General features: G+C 44.2%; 2 long non-coding RNA genes across 3 annotated transcripts in view; one reads left to right on the forward strand and one right to left on the reverse strand.

Moving 5' to 3' along the window:
* The window catches only part of LOC308191882, a 197,952-nt gene that overhangs the window by 141,095 nt on the left and 29,976 nt on the right, over positions 1 to 26,881 (reverse strand). Inside the window, exon 1 of one of the 2 annotated variants that reach the window (XR_013948335.1) lies at positions 7,619 to 7,680. The exons of the other annotated variant lie outside the window; for it this stretch is intronic. This is a non-coding gene — a long non-coding RNA (uncharacterized lncRNA). Of the gene's footprint in view, positions 1 to 7,618; positions 7,681 to 26,881 lie in introns of those variants that run through there. 2 annotated transcript variants of the gene reach the window in all.
* LOC308191890 overlaps positions 1 to 26,881 on the forward strand; it is a 46,877-nt gene that overhangs the window by 3,891 nt on the left and 16,105 nt on the right. The gene's annotated exons all lie outside the window — the stretch shown is intronic.

The following is a 26,881-nucleotide window of genomic DNA, read 5'->3' on the forward strand; positions in this document are numbered from 1 at the left end:
CCAGATTTAAAAAAAAAATAAATCACAGAAATTTGGAAAGGGATGCTTGTTTTGTTTAACCCTTACAAAACATTTCTTCATCTTAGGACAAAAGGTGGTCTTCTCCTCTAAATGCACAGCAAGGAGCACATGTTTCATTTGAAAGGACTATCACCCTGTCACTGTGAACAAAGTCCTGGTTTTGCTTCCATCTTTAACAAGAAAAAATTCCCCTTTGGGGCGAGGACATATTCTCAGCAACACATTGCTTCTGACCTACTTTCAAGAAGGCCCCACAAACACCACAATTTATGTCACATGACTGAGGGGAAGGACAAACTGCAGGCAGAGCTGTGGAAGGCGACAAACTTTCAAATGGGTTTGCCCCTGGGGAAATCATAATACAAAACCAGGCTGCTAGGTACTTGAGCACCTGAGAAGATCTAGGCTTACTATCTCTGTACCTCAATTTCACCCTTTTCCAGTGTTGTAATGGGCCCTTCCTGCCTAAAAACAAATTCACAGGACTTCATTAACTGAGGCCCATGAAATGCTTTAAGGATGACAAATATCACAAAGTTGCCAAGTATACTTACACATGTGCAAAGCTACAGTGACCAAGACAGGGAGACTGGAAGATATTGCAGAAGTGTGCTGAACTTATGTTGTTGTAGGCCAAAGCGATGTAGACACCACACTCTGCAAGCCATGTCTCCATAGCAGCAAGAATAGGATTGCGTTAAATGTCATATTTATCTAGACTTCATTGTGAACTTAATCACAGTGAAGGAGAAAGAGATCCACAAAGAAACAAAGTCTTGAACAATTATGATATATTAAATCCCTCAGCAATATTGAAACCTCTCATGCTAAAGTTTTTCTACATTTTATTTAATTCTCTTTATCCTCCTGGGGATCTGAGATCAGGAAAACAAAAAGTAAAAGCATCTGCCTTCTGCAGCATGCATGTGAATATAAGGAAAAATATTGTCAGATGCACTTGACAGCTGTAAAAATAACAGATTATCTTTAATCATTTCCCAGATAAGAAAAAGGTGTCAGCTATCCCTGGGTCACAGGCAAGGAAGAAGAGATGCTTTCAGAAATTCCTCTGAAATGAATTTTGGCAGATACTGCTTTCATAAGTGAGGTGAATTTTTCCATTTTCCACTGGAAATTGAGGACACGACAAAGCAAAAGAATAGACCTTAAAACAAAACATGTATACATAGGTATTAGCATCCTGCTGATGAAACACGGTGAAGGAAGAATAGGACTGGAGGAGCCTGGGGTTGATTTTGCAGAAATGGCATATGTGTTTGGAGGTTGTCAGAAGTAGGAGACACAGTCTCAGGAGTTTAGAAATGGAGACTGCCATATTTTATTTATTTTGTTTAAAAATACTCCAAAATAGTTGTCCAAGGCACTACATCAACTAAAGCCATCCCTTTCTGGGAGGCCAGTCGCACATAGTTATATATGATTATATATATACACACAGATATATATAAACACTGTTTTATATAAAGCACTTAAATACCTTATAGTACTTTAAGTACCTTAAAGACTTGTTTTTAAACATCTCTAGTCTAGCCATAACACTACTAAAATTTTTATACCGGCCTGTCCTAACCGAAGTACACACTTTTTTGAAGTGCATGCAATAAGATCACAGTAATGTAAAGTATTTTATCACATTTTCTTCTGGCTCCTTATCATTACCAGCAATGAGAACTTAGCAAAGATGAACAAGGTGAAAGCTCTGCTGATTACACACAGATAAAGAATTTGTAGCATATTTAATAATAGTTTTAAAAGAGCAAATAAATGCACTGCTATATCTTTGAGTGTGTGTGCCTAAAGCAAAGTACATTCAAGGAAAAGCTGTTGAATAGGAAAATGATGCTTTTCATATTTTGTTCTGACTTAATTAAAGCTTAAATTTCCCCTTCAATTTTCATGAGGAGAATATATTTTTAATTACTGTATGTGACCTTTTTATATTTCAGCTTGAGTATGAAACATCCAGATCAATGAAAAGTAATTTAAAGCAACCTGAACAAATACATGCTTGTCTGAAAGAGGAGGAATGTGAAACTTGCACTCAAATTTCAGCAGCTCTTGATCCTAGCATCTCACGTGGATGGTTCAGAGGGCTTAGGAGGCCTCAGGGGAGGATCTGAACTTGCACAACGAACAGGGTTGTACCCTGCTCTAACCAATAGCACCGCGTGTCATATACACGCTTTCTTCTGAAGGTTTTTTCCCTGCTCTACTTTCCCTTCCCCTTTCTTAAATTAAATTAATGCTTTTCATGGGGAGCTGAAGCCTGAGGCACGTGGGAAATGAGAGATTTGTATACCACTGGACCCTATACAGGAATTTCCACCAACTTTCATGAGAAAGAAGAAAGAAATTTTCTTTCTCCCTGTCCCAATCTGTACCCACTGCAATCAAAAAAAAAAAAAAAAAGATTTAAAAAAATCCTATTTGTCTCTTAGTAATCATTGGTGTGGACCCAGAGCTGTTGCTGAGATACACAGGATCACATTTACAGATGATACTAAATTAGAAGGATCTGTTGACTTCATGGAGGATAGAGAGGCCTTCACAGAGGATAGAGAGGCCTTGCGTAGAGATCCTGATAGATTGCAGTGCTGGGCAGTCACCAGTTGTGTGAAGTTCAACAAGGCCAAGTGCCAGATTCTGTACCTGAGACTGGGCAACCCTGGATATACATACAGGCTAGGGAAAGAGGGGCTGGAGCCCCATGGGAAGGGGTTTGGGGGCTTGGGTTGATGGTGAGTTGAACGTGAGCCAGCAGTGTGCCCTGGCAGCCAGAAGGGCTGACCGTACCCTGGGGTGCACCAGGCATGTCACTGCTAGCCAGCCGAGGGAAGGGACTTTCCTGCTCTGCTCTTGTGCAGCCTCACCTCGCATGCTGTGTGCAGTTTGGGCAGCACAGTATAAGGAGGACATAAAACTATTAGTAACTGTCCAAAGGAGGGCTACCAAGACAGTGAAGGGTCTAGAGGGGAAGTCATCTGGGGAGTGGCTGAGGCCCCTTGGTTTGTCCAGCCCAGAGCAGAGCAGGCCAAGGGGAGGCCTCATGGCGGCCTGCAGCTCCCTCACGAGGGGAGCGGAGGGGCAGGCGCTGAGCTCTGCTCTCTGGGGACAGCGACAGGACCCGAGGGAACGGCATGGATCTGGGACAGGGGAGGGTCAGGCTGGGTGTCAGGGAAAGGTTCTGCACCCAGAGTGTGGTCGGGGACTGGGACAGGCTCCCCAGGGCAGTGGTCAAAGCACTGAGCCTGCTGGAGTTCAAGAAGTATTTGGACAACGCTCTCAGACACATGGTCTGGTTTTGGGGTGGTCCTGTGTGGAGACGGGAGTTGGACTCGATGATCCTCTCATGGGTCCCTTCCACCTCAGGATATTCTACGATTGTCAAGCATCTGTTCTCTTGCTTTTGTTAACCTCCAAAAGTCAATTAATAGAATCAAGAACATACAAGAAGGTAAAACAGCTTATCAGAAGTGTATCTCACCCTCCAGCCACAGCACAACCTCTTCACTCCTTTCATTCTGCACTGAAGAAGGAATGTAACCACCTGGTTACGATTACATGACCTTAGGTAATAAAAGTTTATCATAAAAGTGAAAAGCACATCTTAGATTAGTATTGTTGAAACAGATTAATTTACTGGAGAACTTTATTAAAAATAACAGCAATCCAGAACAAGGTAAACATTTTCCACCAAGAGTAGAAAATAAATTGTAGAATAGCAACTGCAGAAACAGCATAGAAATGTTCGAGGTAATACACAGTCAAACCCTTGTGTTTTAAAGAATGAGTCCTTAAAAATTTCATTGAGTATCATTATCAAGAATAATGCAGTTCTCATAGCATGATGGAGCAGAGGGTGGGGAAAGACATGATTACACCCAGCCACACAACCTCTATTTTTCAGGCATCACAGAATTTTTCAGAGTTAACACATTAGACAAATTAACTCTTTGTAATCAATATTGCATTGTAAATTTACGCCTTCTCTGGAGATTTAAAATTTAGTTAGAATTTTTTTTTTTTTAAATTGCTTCTGTCTGGCATGTTCAACTCATTAGTCTTATCTAGGACTTTAATTGTGACTTTGTAATCTATAAATGATAAAGCCTGAGTCATAGAAGCCATATGGAAGCATAAAGGTTACTTAAAATACAAAAAGAAAAAAAACACTATTTCCCAAATCTTGCTAGAGGAATCTCATTAAATAGAGGGAAAAATAGGTAATCCTATATCAGAAAATATTTAATTAGATGTTAACGTGTCTGCAGATTTCTGTTGAATGATGAAATGTTGTTGAAGGAAGACATACTGCTCTTATAAATGTGTCTATATATATATACACATATATGTACTTATATGTGCATATATACATGACAGTATTAAGATACTTTTAATAGGTATATAAAGGGAAAAAAATGTTGACACGCTGTGTTAGTTTAGACGGCTCAGGTGCCAAGACAGTCTCTCAGACTGCGCTGCCTACCAGTGACTAATGCTGCCCATAGTCTTCAGCAACTGTATCACTTAAATATGGAAACAAAACAGGAGACAACTGCTCTAATATATGTATTCACAAAGCTCCAGAATAAGGAATCTTTAATTGCTCTTTGAGTATGAAAGACCTTTCTTCAGTGACTGCCCCTCTCTGCCCCCCATCATGCTTCCTCCTGGTTCTTACAAGGCACTGACAGAACTAAACTTGGCCAGGGATGCAAAGAATAACAAGAAGGGGTTCTGCAGGTACATTGGTCACAAAAAAAAAGACTAAGGAGAGCAAACTGCTTCTGACAAATGAAGATGGAGAGCTCATACAACAGACGTGAAGAAGGCAGTGGTACTTCTTTGTCTCAGTCTTCACTGGTGATCAGGCTCATCACATCTGGAGTCCCCAGACCTCTAGGCAGGGGCTGGGGGAGCAGAGTCCCTCCCACTGTAAGTAAAGAGCAAGTTCAGGAGCTCCTGATACAACTTAACTACAAGTCTATAGGGCCTGATGACATGCATCCTAGGGTCCTGAGCGAATTGGCTGATGTAGTCACCAAGCCACTCTCCATCATATTTGAAAAATCATGGCAGTCAAGTCAAGTCCCAAGTGACTGGAAAAAGGAAAGAACCACTCCCATTTTTTGAAAACGGTAGAAAGGAGACCCAGGGAATTACAGACTGCTGAGCCTCACCTCTATGCCTGGCAAAATCATGGAATGGATCCAGACAAGGGTGCTGCGCCTGGGTCAGGACAATCCTGGACATGAGTACAGACTGGGAGAAGAACTCATTGAGAGCAGCCCTGTGGAAAGAGACTTGAGGGTTTTTCTAGTGAATGAAAGGCCTGACATGAGCCAGCAGTGTGCTCTTGCAGCCCAGAAGGCCAGCTGTATCCTGGGCTGCATCAAAAGAAGCACGGCCAGCAGGTGGAGGGAGGTGATTGACCCCCCTCTCCTCTCTCTCATGAGGCCCCACCTGGAGTGCTGCATCCAGGTTTGGGGCCCCCAGCACAAGAAAGATGTGGACCTGTTAGACAAAGTCCAGAGGAGGACGACAAAGATAATAAGAGGGCTGGAGCACCTCTCCTGTGAAGAAAGGCCGAGAGTGGTAGGCATGTTCAGCCTGGAGAAGAGAAGGCTCCAGACCTCATTGCAGCATTTCAGTACTTAAAGGGGTCTTATAAAAAGGATGGAGTGGGACTCATTACTCAGGTAGATAGTGATAGGACAAGGGGGTATGGTCTTAAACTAGAAGAGGATTGATTTAGATTAGACATTAGGAAGAAACATATATTCACTGTAAGAGTAGCAAGGCACTGGAACAGGTTGCCCAGAGAAGTTGTGGATGTCCCATCCCTGGAGTTGTTCAAGGCCAGACTGGGTGGGACCTTGGCCAACTTCATCTAGTGGGTGTCATCTCTGCCTATGGCAGGGGGGTTGGAACTACATGATCTTTAATGTCTCTTCCAACCCAAGACATCCTTTGATTCCTCTCCCACAAAACCCAGCTCAGTGTTGCTTGCACAGGTGGTTTTGTCAGGCCAGTTGCCAATCCAACAAAAATAGCTAGATTAACAGCAACGTGATTTTTAGCTGGAGTAGTCCCTTGGTTTCCCTGGCTGGTACCCACACAGAAGTGGGGGAATTAAAAGAGCTTAACTTCATACTGCTCTTAAAAAAATGCTTGTGAAATTGTGTCATGACACACAGCAGAAGGGGTGTCATAAACCATGGCTGCACATAAAGGTGTGAGCAACTTTGACATCATGGCAAGTAGACACGTGAGGTCAGTGTTCACCGAAACTTTTCCCTATTATCAGTTTAAAAACTTAGAATCACTAGGTTGCTATCACACATTCCCAAACCACTCATAGTACGCAAACACCTTATCTATCTATAACAATATCTACTGGACTGACATGAATCTAGCATGTAAAACCCATCTCACAGAGAATCTGAACCTAGTCAGATATCATATTACCTAAAATATCCTTAATCCCCAAATAACCTACCCACAGATAAAGGCTTCACTTGCATCCTGCACTAAGGACAGAAAGATCTTTTGACTCCAAAGGAAAAGTCCATGGCTGATAGGATACCACTTGTATTTTCCACACCTAGGGACAAGCTGCAATTCGGCTGAATTAAAACCTTCTTGACAAATAACTCATGGTCCAGGCACGTGGAAATATGGTAATTGAGGTGTGCTGGAGGAGAGGAATAAATAGGGTGGAATATTTAGAATGATACGTCAATATTCCAAATTAGAATGAACCTGAAAATGCAATGAGATGGATTTAGAGAAGCCAGGATTTTTTTTTTATTTTTAGTGAATAAATCTTGGTATTGGGATTCAGGTGATTGATCCTAATCCCATCACTGCTTCAGAATGAGAATATGGGCAAGTCATTTTACTAATTTTATTTTGCATTAGAGATGACAAATACTGCTCCCTTCAGCAGAAGGCTTAACAATGCCCAGAGGAAAGATACTAATATTTTTATTTACCTGTCTTATTTATTCATGTAGACTGTGATGCAATGGAAGACCAAAGGGATTTACCAAAGTTGACCTTTTGGGTCAGAGATAGCCTAGTGCAAAGGGGACAAATTATTTCAGAGGAAGTCTATTCTAGGTAGCCTCACAAGGCTATTAGTCACACTGATGACTCAGAAAAGGTAACTCTGATTAAAGCTATTGGCAACAAAACAATATATGAGTAAGGCCAGTTTCTGAGCACTTTAGAACGCAGCATTGCTAATAGCTTTTATTTTAAATTAAAAGCTACTAGTCAGTGAGATTGGAGCACTTGAAACAGTATCAGAAAGTCTTTTTAGCAATCACCAACCTAACAGCAATATTATGTTGCACACATAATATCTAACATAGATTTAACTACCTCTCCTAATAGAGGAGATAACTCTCCCAATATCAAGCTAATACAAATGACATGGTGTAACTTGACAGGCCTGAACAATTGACAGGCTTACAGATTATAACTGTCAATGAGATATTTTTGGTTCAAGGTAATACAGCTGCTGTCTCAGCCAGTTCAGTCACAATCTGCAGAAAATCATGAAACTTGTTACCTGTATTCTCCAGGCAGCCTTGCCTAAGACCAGGTATTTCCTCCACTCTCTATTTCAGCCTGTTACCCATGTGCCAGAGCAACGCTGCTCCTGACTTTAAACCAAAAGGAAAGGGCAGCACACCTGTTATTGGTGTGTCTCATTAATACTAATTTCAAGAAAGAGAGGTTTATCTGCTTAGCTGAAGAAAGTGTTATCAGGTGCCTTGCAAAAAGCCATTTCAATCACTTTGTCCTATCTTCATCTATGTCTTGCTCTCTTTGGAGAAGGAATGGGATGGGGCTGAGGAGAGAGGGCTGGAATGAACAAGATGGAGATCGCAAGGCAGTACCAGTACAGAATTTTTCCAGAATTACCTCTAATCCTTGACATTAGGTTGCAGGCTCTGTTCTTGTGTAGGAATGAGATTGTTTCAGCTTGGTGATGTCCTGGCAATGGGACAGTAATAACAAGTCTACACATATTCTCTCAGATTTGTCAGAAATGACGAATATCATTCTACTAGAAAGGTCTGCTGACAACCAAGGGCTGTGGCAGAGCACAGAAGTACTACCAAAGTGACTTACTGACTTTCTGGAGAGATGCACACTCCAACAGCGCAACAAGGAGTACTGAGCACAGCATACCCTCCACTGTGTGAGAGCAGAATGGATCTGTTAGTCCTGAGGCGCTGGCCAGACAGAGGTAAAGAACACTGACAGCCAGAACCAGCTCATCTCTTTTCCCTGAAATTTTTTGAAAATGGAAACAAATGGCAAAGTTCTCTCATTCCTTGCAAGATTTCATTTCTGTTGCTTGCTTATTTAAAGGAGTAATCTTTTTGGATAAATCTTTTTGATGCCTTACTTTTATAAGCTGCAAAGTGTCAGACATCAGTGGGCAGGGAAGATCCAACCAGTGCAGAAAAGAAGGAAATATAGGTTCATGATATTGCCAACAGCATCATTAAGATCATTTAAATGCTGTTTCAATGCATTTTTAAAGCCACTGTGCATGAAGTGAAAAATTGACAAGCATACTGAAGTTATGTTGAAGAGTGAAATATGTCAGTACCCATCAATGAACTCCATTTCACATGATATATTGGACACATGTCCAGGATGTGCGAGAACTGTGATCATAGTGCACTCCAGACAGGCAGGCCCAGAAAAAGTGCCTGAGAACTAACTGGAGGATAATCCCTAAAAGATGTCAGCACGGCAGTCTAGAGACATCAAACATGGTGGTTTTAACCACTGGACGAGTCTGAAAGTGGTGGAAATATTTAACTTTATGATGCAACGAGGGGTAGAACAAGCCTGTCTGAAATGGAAGCTATAACCTCACAGGTGAGCACATGGCAAGAGACGTAGGTCCCAAACACAGGCAACTGTAAGAAAAGCAAGTCACTGGCCGTTACTTAGAAGCATGGCTTGTGGAAGAGAAGAAAGAAATTTTAGCTTGGAACACCACCCAGCTGCAAGAAAACTAAGATAGGGAGAGGGCAGGGCCTCCAATATCATTCAAGTGCCTTTAGTAATGAAGTGAATGTGGTCAGACAGATCTCTGCTCTGCCTGCATTGTCCCCAAGCAGTCAAGCTAAAGCCCAAAGGTCTCTGAGTCCAGGTGTAAGCATTGTACCTGGCTGTTTGGCCCCTCTCCACAAAAAGGCCTAATTAATTCATTGGTGTAGGTGTGAAGTGCTGCCCTTAGGTAGGAGTCGGTGGCTGGGGGTGGCTGGCTGGGCCGCAGCTCTGCATGAAGGGCCGGGCACAGAGGTGAAGTAGCTCTGGTGTGTGGCTTCGGCCCACGACGCAGTGCTGCTATGGATAAAAGCCAAATGTTGTGGGATGAACAGACAGGCCGTGCTAGTAAAAAGTGAGAAACAGTCTGTCTCCTCCTTGCATTACCACCCCCACGTTGTCCTCTCCAAAGAAAACCGTGGTCTGCTTCCAGGCACCGTGCCTCACTAAGGCCATGTACCTAGTCAAGGAAGCTGGAAGGAGCGCAGGGTGTATTGTCAAATGTCTAGACATGATGGCACATGAGAAGAAATACTGGCTGTTTAGTCCAGGGAACAGACAAGCAAGGGAGGACACGATAGCACCTTTTCTAAAAGGCTACGGCAAAGAACAAGCAACTAAACGTTCTTCATCTCCACTGAGGGCAGGATAAGAAGTAACGAGCTCAGGCTGCAGCAAGAGAGACGTAGTTTAGACAGTAGAAAAACTTTCTAGTGATAAGGGGAGCTAAGCATTGGAACAGGTTATCTAGACAGGCTGCATGCTCTGTCATGGGAGGATTTTTAAGATCGGTTTGGACAAACAAATGACACAGGAATCCTGTCTCAGAAAGGGGGGTGAGACAGCTGATATTAACCGGCCTTTTCCAGACCTGCTTTTTGCTGATTCTCTATCTTAAACATAAAACCCAGCTGTGACTCTTTGGAGCAGCTTATGTGAAGTACAGAGTAGCTTAGATGTTTCCTAAATGAGTTTTCTAAAAACAAAACAAAACAAAATCTTTGTGTTGCAAGCTCTTATGGCTTTTTCTTCAGTCTCACCGTACTTGACCCATTTCTTAAAACTCTGGCTCCTGGAGTCAAGCAGATTCATGAAAGCTAAGCTTAAATAAGCAAAAAATGGTCTAAATTTATGGAGCAGGATAAAATGAAATAAAACAGATTACAAGCATGACAGAGAAGTACTTCCAGCAGTTATAAATCCACAAGAGAAGCAAAATATGTTATTTAGCTTCAAAATCAAAAAGCAGTTGATTAAAAAAAAGGTCTTATGATTGGGACTGACTCCATTTTTCAGGGTTCATATTTAGTGTTTAATGTTTTTAATGGTCATCTTCTACGATACGTTTAGGCCTGAAGTCAGCAAAAAAGGGAATTGTGTTGCTGAATGACTGATTCAGAAACCAAAGGTCCTTCACAGTGAGAGGCATAGAGGTAGGGACCTGGGTGTCCCCTTTCCAGCCCAAGAGAGAGGGCACCCAGTGAAACCAGCAGGGAACTTTTTAAAAAAAAAAAAAAAGGTGGGGTGGGTAGGGTGGGAAGAGCAAATGTGTTCTGTCATAAAAACACAGCTAAGAAAGTGGAACTTCTTGGCCCAGGATGCTTTGGATCCTACACGTGTTCCTGGGGATGCTCTGAGCATGCCTACATATGTCGGCCTCCAGATCAAGAACTATCTGAGCTCAAATGGTTGGTGTCTGGGGGAGTATCTGGGGAAGCACTGTCCTGCGTTTCCTCATCTTTCATGGTCTACTCCCAGGCAGCTGTTATGGGTCACTGTTGGAGATGGGATACCATGCCAGCCTCTCAGTCTGACCTCAGAAAGCCGCTCTCATGTTCTCCTTCTCATGCTATGGTCCTGAAGAGCTTGAGGCGTACTGGCAGGGCCTCGTGAGGAAATTTTGTATCTGTTCTCTGAATATCAGACTTTTATTTCCAAGGCTGTCAATCACACCTTACCAATAAATTCCCTAAATAAAAACTTCTAAAATAAATAAAACCTACAAATAAAACTGATAGTGCAGAATTAGTTGAGTACATGAATATAATGATACTTATCATAAAAATCTGTGCAGTGTGAGTTTTCATCTGACCCCATCATCACTCTGCAATCTTTTTCATTATCATAAATCAAAAAGCATTGTTTGCTTTAAATCGCTTGCTGCTAAAAGATGAATCACCTTTGATTTCCTGAGTTTTGCTTACGGCAAAAAGAAAAAAAAATAATAAAAGCTTTCAAAACTGCAACAGTAAAAATTCCTGGTCTTACTTTGCATATTAAAAAAAAAAAATCAGAGAGCTCTAAAATTTAATCTAGCAAGCAACATAAAAATGAAACAGAACTGTGATTTAGGAAAAAAAAATATTTCTCCATCTGTGGAGCTATTAATCTACAGTTTGGTCCAGAGAGTGCATATACAGCAGTCTGTGAAGAGGGACCCCAAGCTCTAATGGCTTGAAGAAGATAGGTCCTCAAATATTTAATCTAACTACAGGTGCATATCTAAGCTTCTCTGTAACATCTGTCCCTGTGGATAAGAAACCACTAAGCATCCTGCACCGGATTGTGCAGACACCAGCTATGTCGCTTAAAGCGTATCCTGTGTGCTGATGACTGATGTGCAAATCACCCAAGGCTCCTCAAGAGGCTTGTCCACCCAGCTCTTCCTATCCGGAGAAGCAGAGCCCTCCCCTCCCACAGACCTGACGTTGCACCCCGTGCCCATAAGTGCAATTAGATTCTTGCCACTTTTTCCAAAGTCAGGAAAAATCAGCCCATTTAAGAAGTCAGTTGAACAAACTGATGAGCCCAACGGGCTGGAACAGCAAAACAGATCACAACTTGGCGTAAGTCATCCCCAGGGGGGAAACACAGAAGAAATATGTTGCATGCAGTTGTATCTAGGTTTGTTCTGTGACAAAAACGCTCACAAAGAAAGAAACAAGCAAAAATAAAACAGGCTTCATTCTTTATGTCTCCCATTAGCTAGAACCCTCATGGCAATTCCCATCAATTTAACTTTTGGATGTCTGGATACTAGCCAGGGAGCACTCAGCTTCCATATGCTCGGCAAAGAGAGCAACAGCAACGATGCAATGCTGTTGTCAGGCGAGGCAGGTAAATCACTGCATATTTCTCCACAAGCCCAATTTTTCTGAAACTTGCCACCCAACTTTAGGAGTTAGCAGGGTTTGGTAAGGAGCCTTGGATGTCCCACGAGCAACTCTAAATCTCTTAACACACCTGATGGAGCTGGTTGTGTTTGTCCATTTAGCCGTATTTGTTGACCCTCTTTTATGCCTGTGAGGGAAAATGGTTTCCTGCATGGAGACTGATTATTCTTTGTCCCTGGGAGGCAGTATAATTTGAAAGTATAAGAGGGGGGCTGGAGTCGGGTGCATGTATGTTGTAATCTCAGTTCTGTTGCTAGCTGTTCACAGGGAACTCAGTTCATCTCAGCCTCACCTTCCCTTCTCCCTGGAAAACAGAGACCTTATGCACAACTGTGGGGAAAGTGAGCAATTTATTAAATGTATGAAGCAGTAAAAGAGCAATTCATCTTGCTAACTTTAGCTGTCTGTAAGTTAGTATCTGGTCTAACAAGGCTCCCTCTACAGCCCAGGGACAGGGAAAGGTTGGATAAATCACCTCCTTTTCCTCCACCGATTGTAGAAGGAAGCCAGACATCTGGCTTTTAAATGTCTGTGTTTAGGCAAAATTAATTCCATCTTAAATGTCCAGAGTCATAGTAAAGCCCAGGAATCTTCTGCTCTTGGCATGTCCCAGCCTCCTCTATTAGAAAGCTGAAGGATGTGCTCATGGTGAGCAGGCTCCTGCATTTTTCTTCCCAGAAACTGCACACGTTCAGCAGCATTCTTTTCCTTTACTTAGTCCTTGATTATTTATTTGAGACATTAGGAGAACATCACTCTCTGGCTTTGATCTACCACTGCTGCTAGGCTGCCAGCTTTCTCCCTTCTGGCAGCACACCAGCACCTATGAAGTACACAGGTAGGCTTTTGTATGTGAGCATCTCATCTCAAACACGAAATAAGATTATAGTGGTAACATGCCCACACATGCCCCATATTAACAAATATTCCTGTCACTGTACAGGTAACCAATACAGACCCCACTCCTCACAATTTTTTAACCAAAAGTTACATTTGCCTTTTGGAAGAACAGTGAGGGAGAGGGAAAGAGCATGCTGGGCTGTAGAAGCCCACTGTGTCTCTGTAGGACAGATGACCTCCAAATCCTGCACATCTACAACTATATTGCAGAACACCCTCGAATTTTATATATGCTGAGCAGACATCAAAGAAGAAGGGCTTGTGGTCACTACTGCCTGATATTGAATTCACATGCAAGTCACAAGGGGCTTGTACTAGGTTTTGAAGTCTGACCCGTGCAGTCACAGGATTGTATTCTTTGCTTCTCTCTTGGGTGGTATCTTTCCCTTACAGCTGAATGTTCTCTGTCTATGCATCTCTTCAGTGTATGGATTAATAGCCGGTACTTCAAAAACAGCTGCTGGTGAATCTGGGGTGCCTTTTGCCCTCCAAATCCCTTGGCTGAGCTAAAATTTTCTAATGTAATATGTTACTTCCATTAATGGTAATAAGCAAGCATTTCTAAAGCAATTTCCATAATCAAAGTTCTCCACTCAAGAGCTCCTCTGGAACTATCAGCTGACTTTGCAGGGAGGAAACCAAGGCAAAAGAATTATGCAAAATGCTCAAAGCCACAAAGTGAGTCAGACTCCAAGGCACAAAAAAAAAAAAAAAAAAAAAAAAAAAAGAAGAAGAAAAAAAAACACCCTTTAGTTCTCCTATCTGTGCTTACGCCCAAAGGCAATCCCTGTCTTTCACAGCCAGGGACTAATTCGGATACCAGTTGCACAAAGACAATTCCACTGACACTTTCAGAGTTAGCCCTGATTTACTGCACCATCTGTGAGATCAGCATGCGGCACAAGACACTCTTATGACTGGAAAATACTTTACTGACAAGGAAAATATATATACATATTCCTTCCTGCTCTCTATTGCTAATCTTTAATGGCCACCTTTCTACAAATACTTTCAGTCAAATTCTGACTGAATCAGGAATTTTTCAAATTTAAACAGCTTGGATAATTGGGTTGGGTGATGTTGCATCATACTGGGCACGCAGCTCTTCAGCATGCAGCTTGATCTTGTCAAAGAACTTGTCCTAGTACTTCTCTTCTGCACTTGATTGTATTCACTGCTTTTAGGTAATACAACCATCATCCAGATTTTGCCACTCGCATTATATTTCCCCTCTTCTCAGCAGTAAAAACTACCTACCTATTGCAAAAAGACAAAAACAACCTGCAAACAAAACCCTGTATCCTCTGTCTACTCGTTGATTACAGGAAAGCCCCGAATTTTACCTGGAGAATTTTAATGAAGCACTGATGCCTCACTGAATCGTTGAGGCTCCTATGTTTATGCAGACATAAGGCTGAATGCACTGAGCCTGAAATAAAATGTTTACTAACACAAATAAACAGAATCAGTCTGCCACTATCACGTATTTCAAGTCCTTCTCCATCTTCATCCTGTCTTTATCAAGGTATACGTGCAAAGTCATTAAGAGAAAGACTACCTGATCCATATTAACAAATGTGAAACAAAAACACTGATATGAAATTACTGCAAGGGCTTGGTGAAAGATTCAGTTGTGCAGGGGAGTCTGCTCACTAAGTTTCAGTTTAGACAAATTCCCCGTATCGCTGGCTGTCAAAGTTTCAGAGCCATTGCTGCTTCTTCCCCACTCTGGGCGGGTACCTGACTGGGAAGATGTCCCCATCTCTGATCTTTCCCATGTTACAGATTCTAATGTACATGGACAAAAAATAAAAAAAAATTAAAAAAAAAAAACCAAACTACCACCTCTTTTGTTGTAACAGGCTGTGTCTTTCCTCCCTGCTCCTCCCCCCCTGCTTTTCAGAGAACAAAGGGAGTAAAATATGATTGATTTCACTCGTGCTTTCCTTGAGTTTCTGAGGTAGCTTTGCAATGGAGAACAGTCTCTGTGTCCCGTTCAGGTTGCTGCCTGGGCCCCCAGCACAGGAAGACCAGATTTGTTTGCTCCTCCGAGGGCTGAGCAATGACAGCTGTTGTGCTGGGGCTGCCAGTGCTGCCAGTGGAGGCGGCACAGGTGCTGTCACCACAACCAAAACATCTGGGTCTGAGACCCAAAGCATCTGTGTTGTCTTCCTGGCTACCAACATCAGTATCTGAAATGTAAATTAAAAATATGTACCTATGGGTATTTGTAGGTGTAACACGTGTCATTTGTTCTCATGAGCATGTATCATGTGGAACCCTTGAAAAAATACTAATTCTCATTTCAGATTTTACCACTAAAAGGGCAGTGCTCTAAAATATTAATTTGGATAATAATTCCAGGGCAGTTGCTCAGACTTCTCTGCTGAGGAATTGGTAGTGAAAACTGGTTTCTAAAGAGTGCAATGCATTATGCTATACTAAGGATGTCTTTTTCCAGAGAAACTTCAATTATGTTTTGCACTGCATCTCCTGTCTCAAACACGGCTTCAGTGGAACCAGGTTGGAAAACAATGTTCTTCTCTCAGCTTATTTGGGCAGTTGATCAATTCTTGATGATACCTGGATTTTTTTATTTTTTATTTTTTACTGAGTATGGAATTATCAGCAAAGGTATACCTGGTGTATAACAAAAGATTGAACAGTGTAGGGCTCCTTACCTTGAAAAAGGAGGTACATGATTGAAGAAAATCATGAAGGATGTCAAGAATGATTATCAGAAGTGCTTTTTAAAAACTCAGCGGGGAGTATTACTCACTATTCTTTGCAATGCAAAAGGTGAGGGTTGTCACAGAAATCATCAAGCTGCAGGATTAAAAAAAAGTGAAAGTAGAGAAAAGTAAAAGAAAATATACTTCGGTACATTTTTTACAGAACGCAAAGTTAAACCATGGAACTCATTGCCAATGGATCTTTGAAAGCACAATCAGATTCAGGTGCTAATTATTAAAAAAACATGGGAAAGAGTCACAAATTGAGGCTAAACATGAAGGTGTGGTCTAACCTTATGTTCAGGAAAGCTGTAAGTTTTCAGGTTGCTGGGAGGATATCCAGGGAGAAGGACAGGCATGGCCACCAAGCAGACATCCACTTACATCTGCTAACAGTGTCCTTGTAGAATCATAAAAACATTCAGGTTTGAAAAGACTTCCAAGATAATATAGTCCAACCTTCTCACGGCACATGGCTGGTGTGAACCGGTCAGGGCCAGAGACAGGCAGCAAAAGAGGAGAAGAGCCCTGACTGGATCTCATTTTAGCGCTGGGTGCATTAATGCTCATTCAGGTAAGCAAATAGAAACCTGAACTAATGATTAATTGGCAAAAATTCCCAATTCTAAATCTAAAGTGTGCTTTGGCAGCCTTGGCTAATCTCCCCACTGGGAAAACAAGAACTATAAAACTTTCATCTCAGACGTGTTTTGAGGGCTAACCACATCAGGCCCCTGAAGTGTTTCTAATTCGAGCAGCGGTATCACCAACCCACTTAACACTATTGTGCCACCTCTGGCCTCTGCCTTTGGAACAGCAACTATTAGCAGTAACTTCATAAACCACACGTGGCCACTCTTGGCCAGGATCACCATACACCCTTCTGCTTTATCAGCCCACAGATACAAGAGGTGCCAAGAGAGCTATTTCCATCAGCAATGTCCCATTTCGCATGAATGAAGGAAGTCAAATGTTGTCTTGGAATTAGGAAGGGGGGCAGGGGGAAAACAGATGACAACCACAAATGAAATACCCACCACACATATGAGAGGTGACCGTAGGTAGAAAAAGTATAAACTCTCTGGGGTTAATTATAAAGGAAATCTGTAACCCATACCAAAGCATTATCCCTAATTGCTGCCATTAGTTGAATCAAGCTGTGTCTTTGTCAGGGAGAACACAAGACAGAATGCTAGAAAGTTCATCTACTTCTACCTCTTCTCTCTGCTGCCCACCACCCTGTCCTGGTCACATACGCAGACTGCAGGAAGTAACTGAGCTCATCTCCCAGCTTACACAGCCCTGACAACCTTCTGCATCACAGCCGCAGACATACCAGTATCCTCTGTATATCTATGTGCCCCTCTGTGTGGACATAGTCCCTAGGCTGGTGTCACAGTTTCGTCAGAGGTCTGCAGCAGACAGCTCATTCACTGCTTAGGGAGAGGCCAGGAACACCCTCGTGCAAACATTTTTCCAGGAGTACCAACCCCCATACATGATCCCTACGCCGCAGGCCTGGTGTGAGCATCCTGGTCATGGTGCTCCCCTTCGTTGGAGCACAGGAGAGGAAGGCAGCACCAGCTCCTCCAGGCAAATCCCTTGCAGCTGGGGCACTCAGGTAACAGCTACTCTGCGCCCACAAACACTAACTCCCATTGCCCATTCCACACTGCCAGCCCCACCACAGGGAAAGAAAGGGAAGCCCCAAGGTCCAAGAGCTTTGAAACCCCTCGTGTGTCCCTGGCATCTCTCTGGTGCAGGTACTGGGAAGAATGGGGGGCACCAATGCATCCATCCACCACCAGTACGACTGCAGCACGTCCTTTTCCCTGCTGTTTTGCTGACTGCTTTGCATTTTGAGATAAGACTAATTCTTACTACAGACCTACATATAATGCTTAGCGACAGGACATAACTGTTGTACCTGAAGGTTCCTCTATATCAGTGGCTGTAAAACCAGGTCTTCTGTGTGCAACTCCACAAAAGAGAAAATACAGCTGTGCAAGGCATAATAGTAAAATTTAGATTGAGACTATTTTAAGGACAATGTCTTTTTTATGCTAGATGCTGTATGAAAGGAGGTGAATGTCATCTGGACAAGGACAGTCACATCAGTTAAAAAAGGAATTTTTTGATCCAAGTTTACCACATCTCCATCAGGCTTACTGCTGTCCAGGTCAATATTGTTTCTCCACTTATGAACAAGTTTCCCCTTTTACAGACATGTAATTAAGAGACTGCATTGACCTAACCAGAGCAGATAAATCAAGAAGTATATTACAGTGCTCTGCCTGTCCCAAAATACTCTGACATGTCACACATGAGCTGACATTCACTTTCAACTTTAAAGTTGCTGGGACTTGATGGTACTCACAAATATTTTCTAGTAGGATCCAGCACCCTGCAATATGCCCACCCAGAGACCTGATCTGTTAGGAAGTGAGATCTGAGCACCCTTATGCTTTTCATTCAGCACAAGACAAAGGTGGGGTCCTTAGGACAGTCTCAATGCTTAAAGCCAGCAAAGAGGCAAGTCACCCTGTACATCTCCTGACTGCATTTTCCAATTTTCATTCTTCCCTCCTTTCAGTCATCCCATCAGGTTTACATCAGAGCTGGCACACAGCTGAGCTCCCCACTGTCCCAGACTGTGTCATTGTGCCCTCCAATGCACAAAAGTTTGGTGCATTTTCCACTTTTCAGTAAGAGGTGCAAGGGCTGGAAAAACAGGCAGCAGAACATGTATGCTCCCCTTACCCCAGCAATTCCCCATGTGACTGCATTTATTGTCTCACACGGACTCAGGATGTTAACTAAACTGACAAGGACTAGACAGCAGAGAGAGGAAGGAAGGAAAACATCTGCCTTTCCAATCCAGTGACTGCAAATAAAGTTCGTCTACTTTTAGGAGTCTCTCAAGCACAGCATACACAGGGCTTGGAGAAGCTGGGGACTCCTAATGAAAGTGCTGTGCTGTTATTTTCAGTGCCACAGCCAGGCTGGGATTGTGTTTGGTCTTCTGAGAACAGAGAGCTGGTTACCATGTCTACTTGTGCTCTTCCTTAAGACTCTTAGAGCAACTTTACCGCAGAGAATCACTGAGCATTCACAAAGAGGGCTTTACAAAGGAGGACTGCTGCTGCCTAAAACACTTTCCATCGCCTCCTGCACAATTCATCCATGCCAGACATAAAATCCCAAGCAGCACACATCCTATCCTTTCCAGTGCCAACCCACAGATAAAGATATTTTATTTAAACTGTAAAACCAGGTTCTTTGTTTAAAACTGTGAAAAGAGGCATGTAGCAGGGTCCTGCTGTTAGCATGACATACAGTAATGAATCAGTTAGCAAGGAGTCTGGTGGAAGGGCTGATTCATGACATAAAAAACAAGAACTGGGCCCTTTGCTGTACCTCCCTGATGTACCAGCATACCTGCCCTTTCCCAGCGCCTTTTGAAGCCGTTCCTGCAGAACTATTCATCCACCTCAGGCTTCAGCAGCAGGTTGAACACATCATCCCTTTGCAGATTGCAGGGGAGCTGCACACACAAGTGACTTTAGTTGCTGGTCAGAAGTCCCCTGAAATCGAAGGACTTGTGCTCAGGAAGAATTTGTTCCATATTTCTTCCTTCTCCCTGAAGGCTGGATGTGCAAATTCATCATGTCTCCACTTGACTCCACGCTGCGGAGACACACGCTGTGACACAGGGGTAGTTTGGCAGTAGAAAAGAAAAAGCTTCAAAAGCACTTCACTGAGCCCTGAAACATGCCAAAACACACCAGGCGCCAAGCACAAGAACCTGCCGAGGAGAAGTGTTTCTCCGTCAGAGGAGGCTGATTTCCCTGGAGAGAGCGAGGCGAGCTGCGCTCCGAGCACCCGCTCCCACCCTGCTCAGCAGAGCAGGCCACAAGCAGGCAGCAGAGGTCAGCCGGGGAAGAGCAGCAGGCTCTGCCGTCCCCTGGTCCCACCACCCAGCTCTCCTCCTGCCTGGTGGCCCAGTACCAGCGCCAGCGCAGCGTGCGGCCCTCAAGGCTGAGGCCCCGCAGAGCACTGCTGGTGCCATGCAGAGCTGAGGGGCAGCCAGCAGCCTCCGTGTAGGGTAGGAGAAGATCTTTGCCCTTTTTGTGTTAATGTACAGTCGTGGCAGGTTTGCTATCACACTGCCCCATCTCTATGGATGGTTTTCATTATTCCTCTCTGTCGTGTCCCAAACCTGCCCTCTTCTATTCACGTAGAGGAAGCACTGAAGATTTTCACTGCACTCTTTACCTTGGTCTATATGACTGCTCAGAAAGCCTCCCAGACCTTGTCTCTATTTACTTCATTATCCTTTGCCCATTCCCCATGTCCTGGACACAGGTTGCATTTTTCCCAGTTTGTATACTAATGCTGGGGGTATTTCTTGCACTATTTTAAGCCTATGTGTCCTGGCTTCCCAAAAACGCCAATCTGGTATTAAGACCATCTTCTGCTCTTTCAAATGTAAACTCATCCTTTAAAAAACATTACAGACACCCTACAACGTGCCAAAGCTGGGCCACGCTCTGGGGCTTGTGGATGGGCATGGAGCATATTGGAGCTGGGCACAGCTGCGCATTGCCCGGCACAATCCCTCCTCCCCTGAGGCTGTGGTGCAAACGGCCCCTCAGCGCATTTTGTAACCAAGCTCCAGCAAGGGCATGAAGCCACTGGGTTGGACTCCAGAGGAGGTGGCAGGAAGGAGGACGGCAGCTACAGCTCCTCTGGGGAAGGCTGGGGAAGAACGGAGAAGGGAGGCCCTAATCTGGATGTGGCCCTGGGCAACCTGCTGTAGGTGGGCCTGCCTGAGCAGAGGGATTGGACCAGATGACCTCCAGAGGTCCCTTCAACCTGAACCAGTCTGTGGTTCTGTGACCTGAATTGATGGGTCCAGTAGCCCCCCATGCCCAGAGCCACCACCCTGAGCACATGGCCTCAGGTACCTTCTGTAGGCCTTGGCACTTAAAGCAACGCTTTTACTGACAGTACTTCAAGCACTGCACCTTAAATAGTCTTTGGGCTAGAAGGGCAATTTAGATTAAGTAGGAAAGCCTTTATAGGTTAATTAAATACCAATTGCTAAAGCATAGCCTACCAGTCATTATCTGTGTTTTGATATGGACTTATTACATAATTGTTAAACTTGGTATTTAGCAGATAACTTCCTTATTAGAAAGATTAAACATCTACTTGTGAGACTTCATTTTTTAAATGTCACCATTTCGGTTTACTAGACTTCTTGCTGTGCTTAACACAAACATTGGGTATTTAAAGTAATAACAAATAAGCTGTCAGCTGGGAGCACTCAGCAGCAGGCAGGACCTGCCCCGTGACAGCCATTGCAGCTGCTGCTGGGGGGGATGTCCCAGGGAGGGTCATGGCCCCCCCAGATCTCCCCCACCTCACTCCAAATCTGGGGGCTGATGGGGAAAAATGTCAGCATGCCTTTCGAGAAGCAGCTTCCCAGCTCCAGCAGCACCAGCTTAATTCTTCCGAACCGTCTTTCTCCGTTCCCTGGCAGTGTTTTGTGGAGGGTGCAATGGAGCAGGAGCCACCAAATAGTGCGGCTGCATCCTTGCCACCAGCCCTGTGGCTCCTGTGTGCCATGAACATCAACTGCTGTGGGATGAAATACGCACGTGCACAAAAACAGAGACCGTGCCCAACTCCTTTTCAACCAGGCATCTGCAAAAGTTACCCAGGCAGAGGTGGAGTTGCTACTGCCCAATTTCTGCTTTTGTAATTCTCTTGTTAACAGATCAGAAACAATTAAACGACAACCTGCACAAAGTGTGGTTTGGGTGAGGAGTGAAGAAGGGGAAAACCATGGGCAGCAGTCCACCCTGGGGTCAGAGGAGAGGATCTTGGTGGGAACATGCAATGGGATGCTTGCCAGTGCACAGGATGGGAAGCACCTGTGGTGTAGCTAACCCACCTGCAACAGGGACAGTAAAGCAACGACATGATGGAGGACAGCTGCAGGGGTGATGCAGGAGCTGGCTTTGAGCCACAAGTCCACTTTTCCTCTAGGTCTTGGATCCAATGCTAGTATCTCTGGAAAGCAACATTTCAAATCCAGGCTGAGTCTCCTGCTGTACACACACAGGGTGCATTGCTGGTACCAGAGTGCCACAGCCGTGGAGACTTATGGCCAAACTACATCCCCCTTCATTCAGTTTTTGGTAGAATTTCTGTTATCACTTTCAGAAAAAGGGATCTCCAGTGCCTCCAGCAAGCCCTCAGGAGTAGCAGCAGGGCCCGTGCTGGCCATCGCACTGGCAAGTGTTGGCTTGTGCCTTCAGCCAGAACCGGCAGTGAAGAGGTTAAGCACCAGTGAGCCGAAAAGGCTGCATTTTGAGGGGTGGGTTTGGGGTAACCTGAGCTAAGGAAGCGATGTTAACAATATAAGAAGAGGAAGTGCTGGCCGTTCGTTTGTTTGTTTATTGTTTCAGCAGTTTGTACTGTGTGTCTCGTGTGCTATCTTCATCCCTCAGTCTCCCAGCCGGTTCATTATACACGGGAAGCGGCGCTTCCTGCCAGCGACCTCCTGGGTCCCCTCCCATTGTTAGCAGAGCTGACACAGAGCGCTGGAGGCAGCAGAAAGGGCTGCTCGCTTGTGCGCCTGTGAGAAACGCTCCAGAGACCTCAGTTAGTTAATAAAACAGATGGTTTTATTGGCATAGGCAAATTTCAGCAGTAGTGATGCGTTTAATAGGGTTCATCCAAAGAAAATCCCAATAAAAATAAAGCGAGGAGTTTGGATCATTGGGGCCAGGGGAATATATATAGGAAAGACAAGAGGGTGATCCGTACCTCTGGCATCACCAGCAGCTCTGCCATGTCTCCACAGCCTTTAGCAAAGAGGGTTGCTCAATGTCTCCTTCTCTACTAAGACCGATTAGTGAGAAAGAGAAAAGGTCCCTGCCTCCAACAGCTAGGCTCAGCTGGCCTAAATCTCTCCACAATCCCTGTGCCAAGCAAGTGCTTTAAGTTCCCTGACTTAGGGCACCTGGATGCTCCTCAAAGCCTCGGTGCTCTCCCTTCACCTGGTATGGGGACTTATGTGGAAATGAGTCTCACTCCAAGCCCCCTAACTCCATGAAAACCTTATTTTCTGAAGCCTCAGTGCCCTCTGCACCCCCAAATTTTCCTTTCTGTGTTTCTGCAGTGATCAGTCTATAACACCTTGCAAAAGGAGTGTGCTTCCCTCAGATGCTGTAAGAACACTTCAGTATTTATTTATTTTTTAAAAACACTTTGTACAATCCCTAAGCGAGGCCTGAAGCAACGCAAACAATAACAAACAGCAACGGGCTCAAGCTGCAGAGCTGGGATCCAGATGTGCGCCTGAACTTCCCCAAAGTTTGAGGGTGTTTTGAGTCTGGTGTGGGTCGATCTCTGTGGAAAACTGAAGATGAAGTGGGAGAAAAGGAAAAAAAAATAAGTAGAACATAGTTAACAAAACATGTGGGGGGTACGTCGGCATCTGTGTGCTTGGTAACTCCCGTCTCTTGAAGGTGTGTCCCCAGCCTCTGAAGAGCCAGGAGCTGTCATTAGCTGGGAATAAAAGGATTTTTGCTCACTGGCATCAGTAAAGGTAAAACAATCTGTTTTGAAGCACAGCTTTAAAGCATGTATCGCCACTTTGTTTATAAAGATCCTAGGGGAAAGTGGGCTTTGCTTTAAGTCACGTACTTTTTTTCACTTTCTTGCTGTATTTTTACTTTCACATGTCCTATGTAACTCCACCAAAAACACCTTAAAAATCTCCTTGGAAATTGTGTACCATTCATGCCACTTCCATGGCATCTAGAGGCCAAAATTCTCTTGTCTGGGGTTTTAGAGGAAAAATAAATTGCAGTTCCTGGGCTTTCTCTTCGGAGGGAGACGCCGTTTCCAGGGTAGGGCTGATGCCTCGCCTCTGGGACAGGAAGCGGCCAGAGGAGTGCTGTCATCGCTGAAAGTTTTCTTTCATGAGGAAATATTATTTACACATGCCACGTCCAAATGACAACAGCGGCAAGGAGGACTGGCAATCGATCCTGCTTTAAATAACTATTTTCTAAGGCAGGGAGGAGCATTTTTGTGGCCATTTCCGTAACAAAATGTTCCACTCACTTCTGGCCTAGCTATGCAGCATCTTGCTCGTGCATTCCTAACAGCAGCTTTCCCTTCCCTTCCCTTCCCTGCCCGCCTTTTGTCAACAAATCTGTAAGAAAAGAATTTCACCATGTCAGGAATTTTATGCTTTTGAAATAGAGCTCACACACTTGACACGACCCAGCCCCAGGACAGAGCTGAGCTGTTGCCCAGATGGGAGGTCAGTCATGATTTTTTACAGATGTTTTGGAACAAATCATAGTGCTTAAAAGAAAATATATATTTATATCTCCAGACAGTTCAGAGCCATGATAAATAATTTAGAGAGTGATTAGACAAATCATGCGAAAGAGCTTTAAGACTGGATCTTTTGGCTCCCTGATGAGGATACATTTAAATTAAACAGCCAGTAAATAACAAGCCAAAGACTATCACGCCACTGGATAGCAAAAGTAGTTAAGGAGCTGGATTGAAATGATGAGTGGATATTGAGTGCCTGCTGTCATTTCCCTCTTCCGTCTTTTGGTGATGAGAAAATAAAAACAGTAAAGAATGAGCAGGGTCCCAGCATTGTTCATCTCCTCTTTCCTTGTGAAGAAGCTATCAGCGATGAAGAAACAGAGGGAAAGCAGAAATTATTCACTTCCTTCTCCTCCTCCCCCAGGAGAAAGAGGGAGTAAGACAGTCACACAGACAGGATGCAAGTCTCTGCTTTGGGGAATACAGAGCTGGTCCTGGACTGTTGGAGTAAAAACCTACAAGAGCAGAGGAACAGCAGAGGGATACCCCCCCATAAATGATGTATTTTGCCTTGTTTCTGTTAGCTTGCATTTTTAAATATTTTAAATAATTACAAAAAGCTGTGATACCAACTCTTCCAAATGTATTGTGGCAAGTGAATTACTTAAAGAGCTGTTTGTTCTCCAGAGTTCCTTTAGAAATTAATTGGAAATTAATTGGGGCAGAAATTAATTGGAAATTAATTTCTGCCCCAATTTTCAAATACTCCCCCCTTCCAAGTCAAAACTGGAGGGAGAAGAGGCCACCCACCTGCCAAAGGACTAAGGGAAATGGTGCACTAATTTAGGTAGAGCGAACTAAAAGCTCAAAGCAACCTGGACCTAACGGATGGTAAAGCTAATCGGCAAACACTCTGGATTCAATATCAGCTGGCAGAATTCCTACATTTCTACTCTGCACCATGAAGCAAGCCCACTGCTTAAATCAGTGCATCATTAAGGATGCCGGATTAGGCTCAACGTATCAGATGTTTCCAGCTGCCACTGCAAAGGTGAATGCACAACTGAGGCAATGCTCAATATCCAGGGAAAACTCTCTCTCTATAACTATATAAAAGCTACCAAGCGACGGCTGACTTACAAGGGCTTATGCTTGGGACACCAGCTGCGTCCTGGTGACTACAGCTAATTTCGGCAATGGGACAGGAGAGCAGAGTGTCTATGTAATTTGAGGCAGGATATAGATTGTAAACATTGTTTCCCTGAGATCTTGCTGTGCATTGCTCAAAATTGTTTTCAAAGGCAGCTCAAATTAACCCTCCACCCACCCTCCTCCAAGGCTGGATCCAGCAATGTTTAACATAAAAATAACAAAGTCTTCTCTGACTGGAGACCAGAGCCCATGCTCCCTCTCTCCCTTTCTCCAAGATATTTCCTTAACAATACAACTATGTTGGGGCCTTTTCCGAGCCAGAGTGTAATAACCGTCCTTTTATAATGCCCATTGGCTGTGTACGCGTGCCACACAGGACAGAGCCTGGTTAATTAAGAAATTCTCTCGGACTGCCTGCTACACCAGGTGAGCAGCCAGCCAATAAAGAAAAGCAATGTCCATTCAACCCCTGCCAGCCTACGTGCTCCCAACTTTGATTGCCTGTGATTGCTTTGGGGGCTAAGAAGGGAACATGTCAGATCTCTGCCAATAGCGAGCCTGAGTTATCTGTGGACAGAAAGCTGTGCTTTCTCGCCTTTGGTAACAAGTGGTAACAGCAGCCAGAACAGAAGCAGTCAAACCTTGTTTCCTACAACCTGTGTCTCTGGCTGAGCTCCCATGGGGGGGGGCGGGGGGGGTCTCCAGCAAAGGGCAATCTTGAAGGCTCCTCCTCACTGGAAGCAGGAGGAAGAGCTCACACCAGAGATTCCCTCAGAGCTTGTAGGATTTCCTGTCCTCATGGGGACAGCTTGGAAGGGCCTGGCACACCTGCCCACACACATAGTAATTGGATGAGCCTCGTTTCACAGGAAACCTGGTCCACATTCAGATGACCTTCTTCTTGCTGAGGCTAATTTCAAGACTAGGGGATTCAAACCACAGGTTCTGGCAAGAACTACAGAGGCCAGAAAACCTCAGCACCTTTTCCTGTTTCATTAGCATATGTCCCCCCAGTGGTATTTCACTTCAGGAAATTACACTTGGTTTATGGACAGGGAAACTGAGGCACAGCCTTTCCAAGAGACTCATCAGAGGTCGGTCACAGCCCCAAATGAAACCACTGCAGGTGTGCTCCTGTCCCAGGGCATCGGGGCAGGCTGGCTGGGTGAAGGTGTCCCTTGCAGCCATTGCCGGGACCCAATGCATGGGGCCAGCAGCAGGAAGCCTTCTGCTTGGGTGGCCTCCCTCCCCTGCCCGTGTGAGCCATGCGGCATGTGTGATGCTGAAACAATTGTTTCTGTGGTGCCAGAGTTAGTTACGTCTGAAAGGGTACCGCTGCACGGAGCGAGGAGTGTCATTAGGCTGCCGGCTGGGCACTGGAAGATGGATGTGTTGTTCATTTTTGTGCAGGCAGTTAACAGCACAGCTATTTGGTTACAT

This window comes from Anser brachyrhynchus (genome assembly GCF_964034855.1).
Source record: "Anser brachyrhynchus genome assembly, chromosome: 3".
Classification (NCBI taxonomy): Eukaryota; Metazoa; Chordata; class Aves; order Anseriformes; family Anatidae; genus Anser; species Anser brachyrhynchus.